The following is an 8750-nucleotide window of genomic DNA, read 5'->3' on the forward strand; positions in this document are numbered from 1 at the left end:
AAGTTTAAACCAGAAAGGGGTACGAATACCATGGGGAACAGGGAGGGAAAAGAAAGATTTAGCCAAAGAAGGAAATTCAGAACCAAGTCTATTCACTTCTAGGGTAATTACTGATTTGAAGGAGCCAACTAATAATGTTCATGGTTGGAGCCAAATTTGAAATGAAGCTGGGCACTATTCATTCCTCCCTGTGCCTAGGGAAGTGCATTCTCTCCTCAAGGCCAATGGGTCAAATGTGAGAAGACTCTACCTCAAGAAGTGGTCTATTGCTGAGGCGAGGGGTGAGCATTGATTGCCCTTGACACCAAAGATAAGCAAAGCAACTCTCTCTTTCCCACCCCCATCTCACCAAGGAGAAATAGCAACTCTCCCATTGACAAAGGCTTGATGACACTTGGAGACCACTAATCAGGAAGCAACCCAACCAGAAGCACAGTGGAGATTCTTGACTCCTTGGCTAAGGGCTCCATTAAGAAGCCAAGAAGAGAGAGCTTCATCTTCCCTCAGGCCAGGAGGAACTCTGGCTCTTAGGAGGGATCTAGGAGGAAGGGCCTCTCCCTTTGTCCTTTGGGTGGGCCTTATTGCTAATGCTCTCCATACACAAAGTTGGGGAGATCATGTGGAATCTGTTCTTGTGGTGTTATTCCCATGCAGGACATTGCCTAGTCTGGAGAATCAGGGCAGCCCTGCAATTGAGCCATCCTTTGGAAAGTCCGATCCTCATCTTCTCATTACATTTAGAGGAACATGCACCTCGCTGAGGGAGACATACTTTTTCCTGGATGAATGTTCATTAGACCAAGAGCACAGTAAATTCTTCTGTATGATATCTCACAGAAACACTGATGTGTACACATCAGGGTATGGAGGGTAATTTATTTGTGTGGGGTGCTTTCTAGTGCTCTTACTCCCTGGTTGAGCTGTTAGAGGGTAAAAAGTAGGCCAAGGGTTGGCTATCCTGAAAAGAAAGACTTAAACTCATAATAGAATAATAGGATATAATTTAAAAACACAGTAAAGATGATTCCCTGAACAATTTTACAACCCTATCAGTTACAAAACCATATAAAATTAAGTTATCTCTGTCAAAATCTTTGTTTCCATTACACATTTTGGCTAGAATGCTTTAGGGGATTAGGGAACATTTTTCCAACCACACACGACAAAATGGATAGACTGCAATGAGGTGCCAGAAAAAGTGGTTTTGTTCACGTGTGATGACAATCAAGGAAAGTCTTCCTTCATTCCAAGTTCTGTGGGCAGGAGACATGTCTATCAACTCTGTTATACTGTACTCTACCAAGCTCTTAGTACAGTGCTATGCACTTGGTAAGTGTCAATAAATTTGATTGATTGACTGCTTTTTCAAAAATGTAATTCCTCTGTTATTGAAGAACTTCGATTCATTCAATCATATTTATTGAGCCGCTTACTTTTTGCAGAGCACTGTAATAAGCACTTAGGAAGTATAAGTCGGCAACATAAAGAGACAGTCCCTACCCAACAATGGGCTCACAGTCTAGAAGGGAGAGACAGACAACAACACAAAACATGTAGACAGGTGTCAAAAGCTAATAAGAAACTCACTGCCACCAAAAAAGAAATCAATAAAATTCTAGCTGTATTCAACCACAGGCTTGCTTTCCAAAATGCTTGGGGGTTAACATTATTTCATTCAGCCCTCCTGTCACAATAAGGTGAGTAGAGGAACCTTCTATTTCTTAATTGGGATAGATAGCAATAATAATGACAATAATTGTGGTATTTGTTAAGCGGTGGATACAAGCTAATCAGGCTGGGCACAGTCCCTGGAGTGCACAGTCTGAATTCCCACTTTACAGATAAGGTAACTGAGGCACAGAGAAGTGGAGTGAGTTGCCAAAGGTCACACAGCAGACAGGTGGTGGGACTGGGATTAGTACCCATAACCTTCTGATTCCTAGGCCCATGGTCTACCCACTATGCCACGCTGCTTCTCATAAGGAATCTCAGTTCACTACACTCTCCGTTGTATTAACTGGTGCTGTCTGCTTGACGTAGTTAAATATTGCCTAAAATCATTTTATTCCAATGTGCTTGGTCTAGGATAAGCTGTTTTCATTGTCTTTTTCTTTTCTTGATAAGGCCTGTTAAAAACTGGGACATGAATATTGTGTGAGCAGCCACAGAGTTATATTTGCATTTGGAAACTCACACCGCTGAGTTCTGGATTTACCCTTCAATTTCCCAGTAACTGGGAAAGATTAGGAGAATTAGGAGCCCGGAGCTCAATAATCCAGTTAACAAGGAAACTCCCCCAAAACATATTTTCTTATTTAAAAAAACCCACATTTTCAAATTCCATAAGGGAAAAACGAGGCACAAAATTGGAGATTACATACTAATCCTGCATGAAATTTATCAGATGGAGGAGCTAGCATCCCCTGCTGTACTTTAATTTATTTTTTAATTATATAATTCAGATAATACTCACCAAAGCACAACAGAAGTTTGAGGTTTAAGCACGTTGCACCTTATGTTGCAAAATCCATACAGCAGCAATAGTTCGTTGCAGTGTCCCATGGAAATGAAAACCTTTTACCAGGAAAATAAGGGTGTGAATTTCAATGTCCAGGGCCCCTTCATTTGCAAAAGAAATGATCCTTCCACCTCATTAACTTCTATTTCACTAGCAAGGTTGTTGTTGTTGTGGTTGAACTTAAATGGAGTACCCATCGTTTAGTGCAGTAGGTAGTTCTGTCTCTGCCAGGCATTAACAAGATGAATCGAATACTCCCCCTGGGAAGAGAATCATAAATTTCAAACTGTCAACAGGGGCACACAAAACCTTGACGATTTACCTCCTTCCACTGCATCTCACCTTTTCTGGTCCTTTTTTTTCTTCAGCTTTTAAAAGCGGTTAAGCCGCGGTTTCCACAAGAAGTTTCCTGTTCTAACAGTGCCACATCATTGACTTTCCTTCACAATGAAAAGTGTGATTCCAATACTAGTAAGATTAGAGTAATCCACTACAGACTCATTAAACCCAGAGAGATGAAAACACTAAAAGAGAAAGGAAACTGTGCGGGGAGCTAATATTCAATACAGTATATTGTTTTTGTTCCAGGTAATAAAAATCCTATAACCAATGACCATTCTTCCATCCTTTAGCTTTTCCTTCTCACCTCATTTAATTACCACTCATTTAAGTCATTAATACTAATCTGCACTAAAGCACTCAGCACTGCTGTTGGTAATAAGCCAAAATTAAGATCAATAGTTAAGCTCAGTGAGCCCCGACTGTAAGCTCCCTTTGTGCTATGCCCCAGAAGAAAGTCTCAGACTTTATACAGTTGATTTCACCCAGTTTCCTCTGGTTGTTGAAAGTTGGGTTAGGAATTATATAGCTGAAAATATTCTGGCCATTCCTCAAAAAGTGTCATAGCACTTGCTGGAATTAACCACCTGATTTCAAATCAAAGGACTTAAAGTTATTTTCCAATCAATCAATCAATTGTATTTATTGAGCGCTTACTTTGTGCAGAGCACTGTACTAAGCGCTTGGGAAGTACAAGCTGGCAACATATAGAGACAGTCCCTACCCAACAGTGGGCTCACAGTCTAGAAGGGGGAGACAGAGAACAAAACCAAACATATTAACAAAATAAAATAAATAGAATAGATAGGTACAAGTAAAATAAATAGAGTAATAAATACGTACAAACATATCATCATCATCATCATCAATCGTATTTATTGAGTGCTTACTATGTGAAGAGCACTGTACTAAGCGCTTGGGAAGTACAAATTGGCAACATATAGAGACAGTCCCTACCCAACAGTGGGCTCACAGTCTAAAAGGGGGAGACGGAGAACAAAACCAAACATACTAACAAAATAAAATAAATAGGATAGATATGTTCAAGTAAAATAAATAAATAAATAGAGTAATAAATATGTACAAACATATATACATATATACAGGTGCTGTGGGGAAGCGAAGGAGGTAAGATGTGGGGAGAAGGCTGTGTGTACATGTTATAGGTGCACATTTACTACAGCAAATTCCATTGATCTACTGGTGTCCATCTTTGATTGATTTATATCACACTCACAGGCCACAACCTCTGATCTGTTCCTGCTGACAGGATCCAACTGATTTGGACATCTGCCAATCTTCTTACCCGTAAAGGAGGGGTGACTGGATCTGAGACAATCTAGCACAGATACAGGCATGCGGATATGGGGGTGCTGATCTCGATCTCGGGGCAGAGGGGAAGGGGTAGTCTTGCCTTCAGGCACAAACCCCTCCCAGGCAATTTCCATGATTAACATGCACATATCTGCTCCAGCTTATCAGAGAGGACAGGAGAGGGGAGGGGGTACTTGGGCCTGTGGCTCAGAAGGGGCTGTGGGGATGTAGGTACTGAGACACCTCCAGGGCCAGCTCCAGACCCTCACCACTCTGGCCACAAAGTCCCAGACCCTCACCTTACAGCCTACATAGCTCCAGAGTCCTGCCATCTGGCCACACAACACCCGCTTCACATAGCTTCATACATTTTCTGCCCTGGTCACAAGGCTCCAGATTCTCATCCCTCAGGCCACGCAGCTCCAGACCCTCACCCCTCTGTCCATATAGCTCCACACACTTGCCGCATAGCTCTAGACCCTCACCCCCCTTTCCACACAGCTCCAGATCGTCACCACCTTGGCTACAGAGCTCCTCACTTCTCTAGCCATACAGCTCCAGGTAGTCATTGCAAACCTAACTCAGCATGTCCTTTTTGGGTCAGAAGAAACATAACTCTGCATTAGGGGACTGGAAAGCTGTTAAATAGTGAACTGGGGTACCCACACCATATCAGGGTCAAATGCTATCTTGTGACAGCCCGATCTAACAAAGTGGAACCAGAAACACTAATGGGACACCTCCTCTGCAACCAAAACCACTAGGTAGATCTCCCAGGTCAGGAATCCAGAAAGTAGGCCAACCAAATAAGCTGTGGAGAAGGAGAGAAGTGGGGACGGAGATTGGACAAGCAGAAACCAGAAGCCCAAATGGCCGGGAAGGACAGGTGATTAATACCTTCCTCCTTCGATATTCTTGGGCAGAGGATCGAGACTTGCAGCAGCCAGATGTCTGTCACTTCTGCCCAGAGCATGGGATGCCCACTCTGTCTATATCAAGTGAGGAGCTGTGGGACAGGTGTCCCACTGAACACTCATGGGGCTGGAAGCTAGGGCCCTTCACTATGTGCGTGTAATGCATAGATTGATTCCTCCTGAGAGGGAAGTGTTTGTGGGTGGGAGCTAGTTGCTTTGCCACATGAGAGAAACACGTAAGTGGATTCCTTCTGAGAAGCATTCATGGTTGGAGGCTAGGTGATTCACCATGTGTGTGTAACACACAAATGAATTCCTCCTGAGTGGGAGGCATTCGTGATAGGCAGATAAGTGCTTCATTCATTCATTCAATCATATTTATTGAGTGCTTACCGTGTGCAGAACACTGTACTAAGTGCTTGGGAAGTGCAAATCAGCAACATATAGAGACGGTCCCTACCCAACAATGGTCACATTCTAGAAGCGGGAGACAGACAACAAAACAAAACGACAGATGTCAAAACCGTCAGAATAAATAGAATTATAGCTATATGCACAGCATTAATAGAGTAGTAAATATGTAGAAGTAAAATAAATAAAGTAATAAATATGTACAAATATATACAAGTGCTGAGGAGAGCGGAAGGGGGTAGGACAGAGGGAGGGGGACACTGGGAAGGGGAGGAGGAGAGCAAGTATAAGTAACATAAGTGAATTCCTCCTGAGTGCAAAGTGTTTTTGGTTGGGGGCTAGGCGCTTCATCACGTGCCAGCAATGTATAAGTGTATTTCTCCCAAGAGGAAAGTTCAATTCACCCAGTGTGAATAACTAAAATAAGTGTATTCTACCCAAAAGGGAAGTTCGGTTAGCCACATAGAATAAATTTTGCTTGGCTCAGGCTTTCTGAACCCTTTCTGAACCCTCTTGCAGATCCTTGAACAGGTGTGATTGGTGATAGAAGCACAGTTCATCACTTCATGTCACCTGGCAAGGCGACATTTAAATTATGCTCAGATATTCTAGAATATATAAGTACATTTTTGAAGTGATTTAGTATTTTTTTCCATTGGAGGAAAACTTCAGGAGCGCAAATAAAGGTGTTAGGGTGAAAGTGTGTTTTTCACAGGCCTGAATGTCAAGCCAGAGCATGACGGCTTACAGCCCCTCTTTTTCCCTTGTTCTTCCTTCCCTCAACTCAGATCTCCTCTGATTCAACCAAAATCTACAAGTTAACATTTTGTTTTTATTCAGAGTTTTTTTTCCTATGTCAATAATGACAGAAGTCCTTAATCATAGAATGTGTCCCAGGGACGTTCTCACCCACAACGTATTGTGAGGGAGGGGAAGGGATGATGATAATAATAATAATAATGATGGTATTTGTTAAGCGCTTGCTGTGTGCAAAGCACTGTTCTAAGCACTGGGGAGGTTACAAGGTGATCAGGTTGTCCCACAGGGGGCTCACAGTTTTAATCCCCATTCTACAGATGAGGTAACTGAGGCACAGAAAAGTGAAGTGACTTGCCCAAAGTTGCACAGCTGACAGTGGGAGGAGCCGGGATTTGAACCCATGACCTCTGACTCCAAAGCCCGTGCTCTTTCCACTGAGCCATGCTCGAGAAGCTCTCAAGCAGAAGTGATGGGGGCTAGGAAAAAAAAACCACCCTGATTGAACGGGTGTGGGACTGGGGTGTGGATCTCTGGAGTGCCTGTTGAAGGTGAGCAGGGGGTGGGCAGGGATTGCCTCTTTATTGCAGGGAAGTAAAGTGACTTGCCCAAAGTCACACAGCTGACAACTGGAGGAGCCAGGATTTGAACCCATGACCTTTGACTCCAAAGCCCGGGCTCTCTCCATGCCCTTCCATCATTGATTGGTAGGTTGTGCTGGCATCCACCTCTCTCCTCTGACCCTAGTCTCCTGGTCTTAACTGATTCCAGCTAGAGCTTGCAGTGCATTCTTATTCCCATGTTCCCTGTGGTGATTTCTCTTCTTCTTGCACTCAGTATTTTACAATCCTAGCTTTTCATCTTATCCCTGGCCTTCTGCCTTACATCTTATCTGTATTCCTGGCATTCCTCCTCACATCTTTAAGTAAACCTGCTTTTCAGCCTTACATTCTTTGCCAATCCCTTGCCTTTTACAAGTTCTATTAATGTATAAACCTACATTGCCTCTACCAAGTCAATGCATACTCCTAAACCATTATTCTTGACTACCCTAATCCCTTCCATTTTCTCTACCGTCAGTCTTCTGCAATTCTGAGAAGACCCAAGAGGTTACTAGGGTGGATTCAAACATCTACTTTGTGGCTCCGCAAAGCAATGCACAACTTCTTTCTGCTTTTGACCTAGGCACTTAGACTGTCAGCTTCAGGAGCAGGGATCAATCAATCAATCAATCAATCATATTTATTGAGCGCTTACTATGTGCAGAGCACTGTATTAAGCGCTTGGGAAGTACAAATTGGCAACATATAGAGACAGTCCCTACCCAACAGTGGGCTCACAGTCTAAAAGGGATCCAGTTGAATCCTGTAACATGTAGCACATCTGACCCATTGCTGGCATTGACAAATGCTAAAATAAAATTCTAAGATGGAAAAGAGATCCAGACTTGCTAAATCAAGATAGTATTTAGCAAAGTGATGTAAGGAGGAATAAATATCCAGTTGCTTTGTTTTTTTGCCTATGAACTGATTGACAATAGATCATTCTTCCAGGCTTAAATTGGTGAGGGCACACCAAACCAATGAGTTCGGTCAGTGATTGTTCAATACAAGAAAAATGAATATAAATTGTAGGGAGATTACCATCCAACAACAATAGTGATTAAGAGAATAATGTTACTGATTGCTCTGGAGAGATTAAACAAGGCCATCTTTCTGGCAGTCTGTTCATTTTTAAAAACTAGAACATCAGTGGTATGGGAGAAAACTTTAGCACAGTTCCTGAGTGTGTATCCAAATGTGATAAGAAAAGAACATGTAGAGATTAATAGAAAATTCCTTCATCATACAGAATGTCTTCCATACTCTGAGGAAGCCACTTCTAAAATGGATGGACAGTTGGCACACTTTGCTCTACAAATAATTAATTCAGCAAAATCCTTCAAGATCACCTAATAATCCCACACATTTTAACAGCTAATGATTAATCATCTCACAGTTTGAATTATTAGGTCACCTGATCTGGTGAGCGGGCTGGCACCACCAGGGAAAAGGGAGATGGGATTTTCCATGAAGCCAGGGAGGAAGGCTGCTTAGGGTGAGGGCACGTGTGGCTTCCTCCCAAACGGACGCAAGGGTAGGTGAACCTGGAGCTGAACGTCATGACAGGAGGAGTCCCAGTCTAGGGTGCTGCTGCCACAGGCTCTCTCAGCTAGCTGCAGAGAGCTACTGCTCCTGGGGGACTGCAGGAGGGGAGGAAGCTACGCTGGGCTTTCCTGGCCGGTTGTGGAGAGCTGTCGATGATACCACTGCCAGGCTCTGTGGGTGAACAGAGATGCATGCACATGCAGTTTCCAGAGCTGGAGCAGGAAATCGAGAGGCGGCATCAGAAGAGACGTAGGGGTTGTCCTCTTCCTTTAAAGCAGCAAAGCAGTGCAAACCCAAGCAAATTTGCATTAGCTCCTGGGAAGGATCCATGCTGCCAGAGGTTCATCTCCC

The sequence above is a fragment of the Tachyglossus aculeatus genome, chromosome 10, assembly GCF_015852505.1.
Source record: "Tachyglossus aculeatus isolate mTacAcu1 chromosome 10, mTacAcu1.pri, whole genome shotgun sequence".
NCBI lineage: Eukaryota > Metazoa > Chordata > Mammalia > Monotremata > Tachyglossidae > Tachyglossus > Tachyglossus aculeatus.